The sequence below is a fragment of the Sceloporus occidentalis genome, unplaced genomic scaffold (genome assembly GCF_023333645.1).
Source record: "Sceloporus occidentalis isolate IW3139 unplaced genomic scaffold, rSceOcc1.0.p SCAF_72, whole genome shotgun sequence".
Classification (NCBI taxonomy): Eukaryota; Metazoa; Chordata; class Lepidosauria; order Squamata; family Phrynosomatidae; genus Sceloporus; species Sceloporus occidentalis.
This window is the reverse complement of record NW_028317052.1, coordinates 1,796,861-1,810,712: the sequence shown is the minus strand read 5'-3', so window position 1 is coordinate 1,810,712 and position 13,852 is coordinate 1,796,861. Positions and strand designations below refer to the sequence as shown.

The 13,852-nt window shown below is 38.9% G+C and overlaps 1 pseudogene; it reads left to right on the top strand.

The window, feature by feature from the left end:
- LOC149286074 (cytospin-B-like) overlaps nucleotides 1-13,852 on the top strand; it is a 135,501-nt pseudogene that overhangs the window by 75,495 nt on the left and 46,154 nt on the right.

Here is a 13,852-nt window from a genome sequence, read left to right as displayed (position 1 = left end):
ATCTTTGTTTCTGGTAGCTGTGGATACTATAGGAATTTACAGATGAACCAAAAAAAAGCAGAAATAAACTGGAAGGTAGTTTTTCATCGTTGCATGGAAAAAAAACAGGTTTGCAATTTGTTGCAAGAATATAAAAATATCAACATGAGGCAGTTTTTTATGTTTTTATAACACTTTTGCACTTATATTACTTCTCCATGCACTTAGAATAAGAAGCAGCTGGTGTCCTTGTTCCTATTTGGCTGTTTATTATATATGGATAAATACAGTTGTGTGAAAAATAAACACCCTCTCTGAATTCTATGGTTTTACATGTTCTTGGCAGATCTAAAAATTAGGTAAATACAACCTCAGTTGAACAACACTTGCCATACTATATCACACCATGTCATGATTTATTATATTATTTTAAGCACACCTTTTGATTCAATAGCTTGTAGAACCACCTTTAGCAGCAATAACATAGAAGTAATCATTTTCTCTATGACTATCAGTTTAATCACACTGACTATAGAATACTTTGGTATACAGAGGAGTTCATGACTGCAAGGTTACCGGGTCCTGTGGCTGCAAAATAAGCTCAAATCATCACCCCTCCGCCACCCGTGCTTGACAGTTTGGTATGAGGTGTTTGTGCTGATATGCTGTGCGTTATGGCCAAACATTTCCATTTTGGTCTCATCTGTCCAAAGGACATTGTTCCATAAGTCTTGTGGTTTTGTTCAGAAGCAACTTTGCAAACCTAAGCCGTGCTGCCATGTTCTTCTTAGAGAGAAGAGGCTTTCTCCTAGCAAACCATACTTGTTCTGTTTTTCTAACTGTACTGTCATAAACTTTAACATTTAAACATGCTAACTAAGGCCTGTGGAGTCTCAGATGTAACACTTGGGTTTTTTTTTGCAATTTCTCTAAGCATTGCACATCGGGGTGAATTTGCTGGGACGTCCACTTCCTGGGAAGATTGTCGATTGTCCTTGAATGTTTTTTCTTTCTCAAATAAAGGAATAAAGGGACTTTAAAATGGCCTTCTAATCCATCCTAGATTGATGGGCAGCAACAATTGCTTCTCTAAGCTCATCGCTGATGTCTTTCCTCCTTGGGCATTGTGTTAACACACTCCTGAATGCTCGAGCAAACTGCTAAAACTTTGACTTTTATAGAGGTGGTCACATTTGCTGATGATCAATTAATAAAGGGCATTTGATTAGTAGCACCTGTATGCTACTTAGCATCTTAATTTCCTGTAAAGCAGTAAGTGTGTACTTAGTTTTACACACATGGTTTCCTCCATTTTGGCTTTATTTTTGTTGATGAAAATCATGACACTGTAATATGTCATGTGTTTTTTTTTTTATCTGTTCCTGCTGAGCAACAGATGATTGTTGTTTTGTCCTGATATGTAAAACCATAGAATTCCAGATGGTGTACCTTCTTTTTCACACCACTGTATATATTTTTTGTTTTATTTTGTGACTTACATTCTAGCTATCATCTTTGATTTCTTATCATTCCCTTTTAACTAAGCTTCATAACCGCTTGTCATAAGTTTGCTAAAAGGGTTAAAGTGAAATAATTTTACATGTGGATGCCTTTAAATGTATTAAAGGAGTCTTGACAATCTTTGTCCCATAGGTGGAGACAGAGTGCCATGTACTAAAAGATTTAGGAGACCAGAGAGATGAACAACTCAAACAGGCAACTTTGAAACTACAGGAGAAGAGCGCTGAAAGAGAAAGTGAGATTAAGGACATGAAGGACACCATCTATGAGCTGGAAGATCAGGTGGAGCAAACACCGGGCAATTAAACTACACAATAACCAGCTCATTACAGATTTGGAAAGTAAGTACATGTAGGGTCCCGTGTTCAAAAATCAATGCAGAATTTGAAATGTATTAACAGATCCAAAACTATTATATAAAAGCAGCTTCTTACACATGTACTATAGTGAAGCTACAGAAGCTGCTAATTTATAACCTGTGGGCTATAAATTACAGGCTGCTCACATACGATTCCATCAAGTGAGGACAAGGTTGGCTCTCGATAATGAAGAATTCTTATTAGAAAGTCTAGTTCTTCACAGCGGGAAAACAATTTAGGACAACTTTTGTATGAAAAAACTGTCATATTCTGCTGGTGTGTATACATCACATATTTTACTGTGTTGGCCTGTTACCTATAACTAACAAAAGATGCACTAATAAAGTCAGACTTGATAGTGTATGATAAATACACATGTGACCGATTTGAGGGTCACATCTAATTCACTGGATTAGTGGGAAATGTGAAAACAGGATTGGATTTCAGAATAATACAGAGTAACAGATAAAAAAAAAAAAAGTGAAATGAAATAACAAGTGCATGAATTTTGCCGCTTACCAGCTAATTTTGTGTGACCTCGCTGATAGGATGGAGACACACAAGGAAATAGCTCCAGAACACATCGTCAAAATAAGAGAATTAAGGAGAACTAAAGTTACTGATAAAACTGATCATGTTTCTTTTATGTAGCTCTCGCTGCCGTACATTACTTTATAATCTGAATGGAAATAGTGCCACCGCCTGGCCACAAATTGGACTGCAGGGAGAAATCTGAAAGTGACCTGTAAATTGTGTTTTTTTTTTTCTTCTTTCATCATCCATCAGACAAAACTGTTAAACTGGAGGAACAAAAGCAAGACCTGGAAAAACAACTGAGGCTTCTCTCAAAACAAATGAAGGTGACCCTCTATTTAGTCTTTATCTTGAATCAAAAGACAGAATTGAGTGCACTCTGGATTGGGTTATACATTAGGCTTAGTCATTAAAAAACAGATTTCTATGAATTTTTGTGTATTGCCGTGCAGCAGTATGTAGAATTTATATGCAGATATAAGTAAATATGACATTTTTGCTCATGGATTTTACATAGTACTGGACAGCTCTTGCAAAAAAACTGCATGTGAAACGAATCTCTGATATGGCAACCATTGCATATATATGCAATGTTATTTCATACTGCAATGTCCTCCACTTTAGCTATTGACTTTTTAGTACATATGTTAGGTTGATAAACTAAATGCACCTCAAATGTAGGGTTAATTCCAATAATTTTTATTCTTTACCTTTTCTCTTGACAAACCCTTGTGGGAAATGTATGGCTGGCAACATAGATGTAAGAGGATTCTTTACACCCCAGTGGCTGGCTTTATGTCCTGTTAGCAGTGGCGTCGCTACAGGGGGGCAAGGGGGGGCAATTGCCCCCCCTAGGTTATTCCTTGCCCCCCCCTGTTGCCCCCCCCGCCGAATTTGGAACCATCCAGCGGATTGCCCAGGACAGTCCCGCAATGGGACTTTAAGTCCTGGGCAGCCTGAAACGCTTTTTTTTTTTTTTTTGGACGCGGAGGAGAGAGAGGGGCGCCTAGCAACCGCTCGGCCCCCCTCACTCTCCTCCACGAGGCCTCTACCTCCGCCGCAGTGCCGGCGTTTCATACTGAGCGCCAGTATATGACATCATATCCGGCGCTCAGGAGTGAAGAAGCCTCGTACTCTCCGCCGCAGGACTTTAAAGGTGAGTGAAATAGAAAGGGGGTGAGTAGGGAAAGAGGAGGGAGAGGGGTTAGAAAGTGATAAGGGAGGGAGAAGGGGTAGAAAGTGATAAGGGAGGCAGAAGGGGTAGAAAGAGATAAGGGAGGCAGAAGGGGTAGAAAGAGATAAGGGAGGCAGAAGGGGTAGAAAGAGATAAGGGAGGCAGAAGGGGTAGAAAGAGATAAGGGAGGCAGAAGGGGTAGAAAGAGGTAAGGGAGGCAGAAGGGGTAGAAAGAGATAAGGGAGGCAGAAGGGGTACACTGTGATAAGGGAGGCAGAAGGGGTACACTGTGATAAGGGAGGCAGAAGGGGTACACTGTGATAAGGGAGGCAGAAGGGGTAGAATGTGATAAGGGAGGCAGAAGGGGTAGAATGTGATAAGGGAGGCAGAAGGGGTAGAATGTGATAAGGGAGGCAGAAGGGGTAGAATGTGATAAGGGAGGCAGAAGGGGTAGAATGTGATAAGGGAGGCAGAAGGGGTAGAATGTGATAAGGGAGGCAGAAGGGGTAGAATGTGATAAGGTAGGCAGAAGGGGTAGAATGTGATAAGGGAGGCAGAAGGGGTAGAATGTGATAAGGGAGGCAGAAGGGGTAGAAAGTGATAAGGGAGGGAGAGGGGGTACATGTTAATGAGTGAGTATGAATTAATGTGTGGATGCATTGTGTGAATGCGTGAGAGTATGCATTAATGTGTGAATGAATTGTCTGAATGAGGGAGAGCATGAGTTAATATGTGGATGAATTGTCTGAATGAGGAAGAGCATGCGTTAATATGTGGATGAATTGTCTGAATGAGGAAGAGCATGCGTTAATATGTGGATGAATTGTCTGAATGAGGAAGAGCATGCGTTAATATGTGGATGAATAGTCTGAATGAGGGAGAGCATGAGTTAATGAGTGTGTGTGTATCATAGATGTGTAATTGTGGAAGGGCAAAGATGGCACTCACCGGGGAATTCTCTCTGACAGCGGGGGAAGGTCTGCGCGATGGACGCAGACAACCCCCCTGCTAGCTGCACCTTGTTCCGGCTGCAGCGGAAGTCTACACGCTGCCCGGACAACACACCGGAAGTCAGAAGCACCGGTAAGTTGTTTTTTTGGGGGGGGAAGGGGTGTGTTAAATGGGGGGCATAAGGCATTTCTGTAGGCAGAGTGCTCTATGAAATGCCTTTTAAAACCCCTTAATGCCACTCTGCCTCCAGAAATGCCTTTTAACCCCCTTAATGCCACTCTGCCTCCTGAAATGCCTAATACCTTCCTATATGCCACTCTGCCCTATAATATGCGTTTTAACCTTCTAAATGCCAGAGTGGCATATAGGGGTATAAGGCATGTCTGGAAGCAGAGTGGCACATAGGGGGTCAAAGGGCATATAATGGGGCACAGTGGCATATAGAGGGTTAAAAGGCATATCATGGGGCCCAGTGGCATATAGGGGTTTAAGGCATTTATGGGGCAGATGTGCATAACTGGGGGCAGGTTGGAAAATAAAAGCAATTCAAAACAAAATATTTTTCTCAATCATAGCTTTTATTAAAAAAATAGTTTACATGAATTAACATTTACTATGTCTTATATTCAGGCTTTTTCTTTTTTTCCTAAATTAATATTCAGATTTTAGGGGGTCGTCTTATAATCAGGGTTGTCTTATAATCGAGCAAATACGGTAATAACTGCAATGCTGTTTTCATGTATTTATTTGTTCTATACCTGCAATCCTACGTTTTATATATTGTTATTGTATACCTGCAAATACAGGATTTGTATGTCTGATTCTGTTGATTTGATATATACCTTCAGTGCTGAGATCACAAGTGAATTTCAATTGATCTATGCATGCAAAGCTGGGTTTGTGTGTTAATGTGTTGATCTATACCTGCTATCGGCAGCAGGGTCTAATATAATATATATATATATATATATATATATATATATATATATATATATATATATAGGCAGCAGGGACTAATATTAACGAAACTGCCAGTTCAGCTGTAATTTTGAAATCATGTTTCAATCATAGTTTTTACTTCAAAGAGATAAGTACTCATTATATAGATAAAAATGCATGTCTAATGCATATATGTGATGGGCCATCACATAAATCAATAATAAAAGGAGGGGCTTGCTGGGGGCATTAATACAAATAGTGGTGGCTGGAGGCGATTATACAAGGGTGTGGGGGCACCACATTAATCTATACTTAAAGGGTGCTGGCTGGGGCGTCAATACACAAGGGTCAAAAACACTAAGGGGGTATAAACAACAATGCAGTGTGAAAAATCCATCCTGATGTAGATGTCAGTGACGTAGATTGTGTCCTGCTGTTTGTGTGTTTTTGGTTATCAGTGTACCAGAGCCTGTCCTGGGGTGTGTGTGCCTATAGGTGTTGGTGCGGCACAGCCTGTCCTGGTGTGTGTGTTTCGGTGTCCGTATGGCATAGCCTGTCCTGTGTGTGTGTTTGGGTGTCGGTGTGGCAGAGCCTGTCCTGGTGTGTGTTTGGGTATGCGTTTGGCAGAGCCTGTCCTGGTGTGTGTGTCTGGGTGTCAGTGTGGCAGAGCCTGTAATGGTGTGTGTGTCTGGGTGTCGGTGTGACAGAGCCCGTGTTGGTGTGTGTGTTTGGTTATCTGTTTCCTGGCAGTTGGAATTATTTAATTTATACTTATCCAGAGATAAAATGCCCTCCTTAAGTTGTAGTGACTTCAGGGGACAAAACATTCAAGGCCCGGAAATCATTTAGTGGAAAAGTTGAGGTATTGTGTTATTTATGCTATAATATTTATTTCAAGGATTAGTTGTACTAAATTGTGGCTTCAGGCTTCCCATGTTGAATGACCGAGTATTATGTTAGTCCAATAACAAAAGTATCATTCCATAGCACATTACTTTTGGCAATATATATATATTCTCAGTGGTATGATTTAATGGTGGAAATTATGAATGCCCCCCCAGTTTGACTGTGGTATCTTGTGTGCCCCCCCTATATATTGTTTCTAGAGTCGCCACTGCCTGTTAGACAGGTGGACTATATTACAATGTGGGAATTTTGGAGAGTTGTTACTTGCTTATTTGCTTATTTGTATAGCGCCATCATATTCCCAATGTTAACAAGTGTAATTAAAGGTAGTTCTCCTATTGGATCCAGAAATAAATCATAAATGATATAATATGTGCACACTTGTGTCATTTTTACATGTATAACAGTATGTAACTTCATTTTTTGTCCAGTGATAAAATAAGCGAACCACAATTCTGCCTGGAGATGAGTCAATAATCTTATTTTGTTCATTGGCTTCTGGCAGGAAGATGCAGAGGAGTGGAAGCGGTTTCAGGCCGACCTGCAGACAGCAGTGGTGGTGGCCAATGATATAAAGTGTGAGTCCCAGCAGGAGTTACGTGCCGTGAAGAGAAGGCTGCAGGATGAAGAGGAGAGAAGTGCCCGACTACTAAGAGAGCTGGAGGATACTCAAAGCAGCAGGTAAGCCAAAACAACCTTTATTATTGTCTCACTTGTGTCTGCAAGCATGGAAATGGACAGGTGGCATTTACCATTGGCTTAGTAACAGCCCATATATGTGGTGTATGGACCGCACAAGGCTAAGTAACTAACATGTTTGTCTCTCCCAACCACTGATGTATAGTAGCCTTCACTACCTCTGAGACCTTTTGATGTTTTGATGAGACCTTTGTTCTATTTCAGATATTGAGTCTTGTTTATTGCAAGTTTTCTATTGTGTTTTGCATTGCATATACTTTCCCTTAAAATGACCTTAAAAGTCCAGTTCCCAAAATTGTTCTGTGGACTCCAATGTATTTTACGGCATGCAAAAAAATAAATACAATAAAGACTATTTGTAAACGGTAAAATACTTTGGAATCCATGCAAAATACTCTTTAATAATGGATGAAAATATGAGCTAGAGTATTCCTTTAAGAGTGTGTGAATCAGTTGGGTTGGTACCCAGCTGCTGCCCAACATAAAATATGTTTATTACATTATTGTTAAGTGTTTTACAGTCTCACTCAGAATTGACATTGTGCTGAAAGCTTACCCGTGCGCTTCTTATTCATGTACTTTACGTCCTCCAAGCTCATGACGTTGTCATTCATGCCTGTGTCCTGTACGTGTCGCAAAAACATGAGTTGTGTCTATTCACACTGGTTTCTTGTAACAATGCCACTGGAATAATGACCTGAAATGCAACTTTTCTGTGTGGTTGTGAAATATTTGCTTTTCTGATGTGAGAGATTGTCAGACATTAACAGATGAGAACATTGCTTTGTATACATGTAGTAAGAGTCGGAGGACACGGAAGGAATCATGCTTAAAAAAACCCCAAAACATTCCATCCCATAGGATGACAAATCAAATGGAGGAGAAGCTTAGCAAAGCATCTCAAAAAGACCTTAAAATGGGGAGAAAAGAAATTTACCCTCACATTAAAATAATTATTCAAACAGGAACTGACACCCCATGTTTCTGCTGTTCAGTTACAACTCCTAGTACTCCCGAACATCCTTCGCCAATTAAAGTAATATCCATTTTTTTTACCATCAGTACTTATTTGTGCCTTAATAAGCAAAAACATATTGGGTGTTACAGCTAATCTCGTTATTACACTGAACAACATGTTGCAGTAATACAGTTTGCACCACAGAGGGAAAGATTGCCTTTCTATGAATATATTGTATTAGGAGACTGACACGGTAATCGGTATGCTGTGTACACCAACACAGGAGGCTTTGTATAAGTGCTTTGAATGCTATCTTGTATATAATTGTAAGGATATCTGTTGTGGCGTTTCAGTGTTTGCATTTGTCTCGTCGGTAGTCATAAACTAAGTACTTTGTCTGGCCAAGTACCTAAATAACTAGATGTTATGAGAATGTTTACCGAGATTAGGATCCTGTTTTTTGTTGGCAGATTTTTATGAGATTTACTGATGAACGGAGCTGGATTAATCATTATGGAAAGGATGTACACCTGTATAACCCAGTTTCCGCAATGTCGGGACTAATGATTACTATTTGGGGTAAAACTTGATAGTGATGTGTATTCTGTGCCAATGAGACACGGTAGGGAAGCGATGACTCCTCTTCTTCTGCTGCGATGAGCCTGTGTTACCTCTCTAAAAGCTTATCATAGAAATAGCCGCTGCCCCTGAGCATAGGGCAGTTATAAAACGTGCCTCCGGTAGGGCTCTATGGCACATGTACCATATTCACTAGTAGTGTTCATTCACCGTTTTATATGAAGTTGGAAATCTCACCCCTCTAACCTTCATTTGGGGATAGAATGGATAATTTTTTTATTTTATACCCATTAATTGGTTAGGGTGCTGAAAGAAATCAATCTAAATACATTAAGTTTGTGTATGAATAGCTGCTCCGATTGAAAAAGAAGCAATCAAAAGTAATATTGGCATCTGTGGTGATTTTTCCATTGTTATTATTTTATATAGAGGGCAAAGAAGAACTTCACAGAATTTTACACACCAGTGCCTATTTAGAATTAGTTCATATACTAAAAAAAAATAAATATCCAGCTTAAAGTTTGCGTCTAGGAAAAACCGTTTGATACCTGTGGTTCTCTTTTCTGGTTTACTTCACCCCCCAAAAAATAAAAATAAATGGTTTAATGGTCCGTTAGGAGACAATTCTATTCCACGGTTCGCACGTCTAGTTGGCGGATTAGAATTGATTCTCTATTCCGTCATCGGCACATAGACCTCCTGTTTAGGACACGCGTTCCTGGCTGGCAATGAATCTGATGTTCAACTTCTGCTGTTAAGGGGGAAAAAGATGCTCTCTATCCAGGATCAATTGAGAAATGACAGATTAAATCCTGGTGTGAACAAGATGCAACTAAAGCAGAGGTAAGAGCATGTGGAAAATTCTGTAGGCTTGAAAATAAGACATACACTTCATACCCTACTTTGACAGCGGTATGATGCCTGTTCCCATATTTATTAGCACTAGTGACACATTTATAAGCAATGGGCTCTAGGCTTGTAATCATTACGTTAGAATATTCAAATATCTAGTTACAGCAGGTATTTTTCCCCTACTCTAAAGTACACTCAGAACATGTTGGCCCCTTAAACCCTAGTTAACATTTTTGTGTACTGTTACTATAAACTAGGACTAGATTGTGTTTTGAAGGGTTATTCCATGTCTACATGTGCATTCTGCCTTTATGTGCTCTTTATTGTCCACGTCAAGCTCTTTCTGTGCCTCTGCTGTACCATCACATACGCAAACGAAGCTGGGGTACTCGATCAGACTGTTATCATCACAGTTGGGAGCCTCTGATGCTTCCCCACCATAATACAAAACCCTATATTATGGTGGGCTAGAAGACCTTAAACAATTAGATCTCGTTTGCCATTTTATCTGGTCTACAGCTTTTGCAAATTGATTGGCGTTTAACTTAACTGGACCTGCTCATACTGGCCACCCACGCCATACAGTATCGCTGCCAAGTCGCCCATGGGTTCCTGTTACATATCTCTTTCTGTTTCTGCAGTTATTCTATCTACACAAGCTAGCTGAAAGAAGATCATGTTTATTGAGTGTAGAGATCCTTCGGAACCATAATGAACAACTGCTGCAGTACATATTGTTCCATTGCGAAGCTGCAATGTATGAAGAAGCCAAACCAATGGGAGCCATATTTGTGTATTGTTTATTTTTGTATGTATGATTATTATTGTACTGGAGATTAATATTATAAATGTTTTATAAAATGTGTTAAACATCACAGTGCACACTTTTCTAATGATATCACAAAATTATATTGTGTTTTTGTCAATTCTAGCATTCAAGGTATTTGAAGTGTAGCCTTTTTTTGTTTGTAGCATGCTAATTATTGATGCCCATGAGTAGATGTAGTACATTTCTGTTGCATTTTCAACAACGCCTTGATGTCAGTGTTACTTTTTTTTGTATTTATATTGATATCTTTAGTTATTTTCTGGCACGTAACTCAATTGGTGGTGTATCGGTTTTTGTTATTTTTTATTTTTTAACTTACGATGCAAAAAAAGAAAACAAGTCTAAGTTAATAAATACACAAACTATTAAATACTGGTTTATCAGACAGCCACTAGGTGTCGCTCTCTGATTTATAATCACTAACGTACTTCCATTACGCTCACATTGAGAACATAGCGTTGTGATAAATATGTTAACAGGATTTTTGTAAAAAAGGCTTTTACAGCATAATAATTCTTAGTAAGCCTCGTATTTACAAGGGTTTACTTTGTCTATATTCCTTTTCACGGTTTTTCATTCACTTATGGGTCTGAAGTTTAACTGTTTGTATTCCTCATTTGGGTGGGAAGCATTGCTTTGCATGGAGCAGGTTAGGACTTCGCTTATGTATAAAGGCACGTTGTATATTGTTTCATTCTGTTGAACTGCACATTGTATCACTTTGTATTATTACTAGTTTACTTTATGGTTCTGAGTAGGATTGCTATATGAACCTCACTTGAACAGTATTTTGGTATACATAATAGAATATTGTCACAAGGGAAGAGTCGAAGCTCAGTGTAGATCTCAGGTTTACATGCTCGCTGGAAAAGTAACAGGTGAAACTCTGGCAGCTTAAATCTTGTCATCCAGAATTACTGTGGATTCATCCCTTACAAAAGAAAAGTTAACCAATACCATGTAAAAAGCATATGTATATTTCGTTAGACTTGCCATAATTTTTTAAGGGTATTCATTGTGGTCCTTTCCATATATATGTTTTTGTAGTCCTTCCTATGACTATGAATACATTTCGTTTTTGCAGGAGGAGGATAAATCATTTCTGTGGCATACGTATGCCAAGCTTGTTGAAGTCAAGAAATGTTAGGTGCCTACAAGTAATATATGTATAGGGATGTATTTATGCTAATAATAATATTAATATATATAGCATAGAGTAAAGAGTTCTGTCGCAGAAAGATAATTTTTGAGCTTGACAGTCTAAATAAGCAATTATGGTCGTGTTCCTCCTGGACATGAGTCCTAAAACTCATTGGTATCAAGGTGATGAATAAAACTAATTGCAAAAGAGGCATTCCAATAGTTCTTCACTCTTGGATCTCCCAGTTTCTTCATTCATTCATTACATATGTGCAAATTAAAACAGCAACAACACAATCTATTGTTACTTTCAAATTAAATCAAGATCAGCGTTTGACTTGATGACATGGCCTTTGTGGAAGAGGCTTTTCACAGACCTTGATAAGCTGCAAATGCTCCTTTCTGAACATACAAAGAACTTCTTTAGATTGCTAGAGACTGACCAGGCGAGGAAAATGTATAGCATTCAGTGCATTTCAAATTTCCAGTAAACTGAGAGTTCTAATTAAATCTATAACTTTGTTAATACAAAACCCATCCATTGGTATTTAGAGGGAATGTAGAATAGCACACGCTTACAATGAACTTGCTATATCTTGATTTTTTTTAGATACATTCATAGCATTCATTTGTGGGGATGAAAAAATGAAATTAAATAATTGAAATAAATGCCAAAGATCTCATTATTTTGCAGAATTGAGCCCAGGTTAACTTCCAATTACCAGATGCCAAATTTTCCACAGATTAACCATGAATTGATAATTCCGGAGATCAACATCTGTTTTTTATACCATATGGCTGAAAGGATTCTGGAGAAATTCTTCTGAGTAAAGCGGCTAGGGGCAGCTTCTTTGGCAATTTTTATCTCTCTGCGATCCAACTTTGAGGGTGTTTTTCCATGAATTTGGACAAATAGGCTTTTTTAGCAAAGCCCTGTATGATTCTCTGGAGAATTAGAGAATAAACTTTTTTTTAAGAAATATATTTGTTTAACTTTCTTGCCAAATGCACCTTAATCTGGGTGGTGAAATGATACAGGTATTAAAAAATGAATCCTACTTTATTATTTGGGTGGGGGGTTTTACAAGGCACGTTTCCCCATTTGTTTTTTTGCTTACTGGAGGAATTGTAATATTTTTGGAATAAAAAAAAAAATCCATCTTTTGCATGTTGCCTCTCTGCTAGTATGTATCTGTACCCATTATGTGTACCCAAATAAACACCAAAGCATATCTGCTTTGCAAAAAAAAAAAGTATTTTCATACATAAAATAAATTTTTATGCTGTTTACCAATTTGTATCCCGTGTGTTTTATTTTGTTGCTATTGTCCTTGTGTGTTTTTCAGCGTGGAAGACATTGGGGTATATTTAATAAAAGAAGAATTTCACCTCCCCCTGCTTCACTTTTCATTATGAAGGGCCGATACTAGCATTTCCACCTGCAAGAAGGGCTGAGCCAAACCTGCCTTATCTATAATCTAATATGTAAGAAATAGTTCTGATTGAACTATACAGAGTCAGGCCAGCCCTTCCTGTTGGAGAAGCTCACTGGGATTGAACCATAATAATGTATAGTGAAGTCAGGCGGTTGCAACCTCAACGTTCTCATCGCCACACTAAGATGACTGTTTATTCCAATGCAAATTAAGTCCTGATTGCCCAATGAAGTATTTTCCTTCATAGGAAAGAGTGGGTGATTAGGACTGAGCCATTCTGTTTTTTACTGCAAAGTAATCTGTTTGTCTACTAGATAATAGAGCCAGAACATTTACAAATTATTAATATCATGCGGTCTGAAAACATCATATTATGCAAGAACTCAGAATTTAAAAAAAACTAACTGCCAAAACAGCACAATATTTGTATGTGATGCTAAAAATAATGTTGGTGGGGATTCTCATTTCAAAGTGCATTGTTTCAGAAGTCCCCAGGGGGTGCTTTGGCCCGGGTTTATGCACAATGCGAGGCTGGGGTTGGCCTTTCATAATGGACAGCAAAGACTGTTATAGGTAAAGTTTTAAGTTACCTGGTATGTAAACTAAACAAATGGTGTATACCTTCCAGGTAGCCTATTCTGGTTTTCATGGAACAGCCATGGTTTCTGGGCACGTTTCTGATGTCACCCTGCCTTGCTTTTGAGAGCAGAGAGCATCGTGGGCCAGTTAAGGAGATCCTCAGACCTCCCCTGACCAGGGAGCTGTAAAATCAGTGGTGTTCTGCTGGTGTTCCTCTATTGCAGTTTCCACAAAGTTGTCCTGGGCCAGTACCACCTAGTCATCCTCAGTCCACCCCTGATCTATGTTTGATGAACTGTAGTATCTGGTATCATTATCCCAGGGCCACCTATTATTGAAACCAGAACATCTTATTTAACAGTAGAGTTTTACAGACTAGCGACTAAAATTAATGGCGCTCTCCAGTATGTTAAGCAA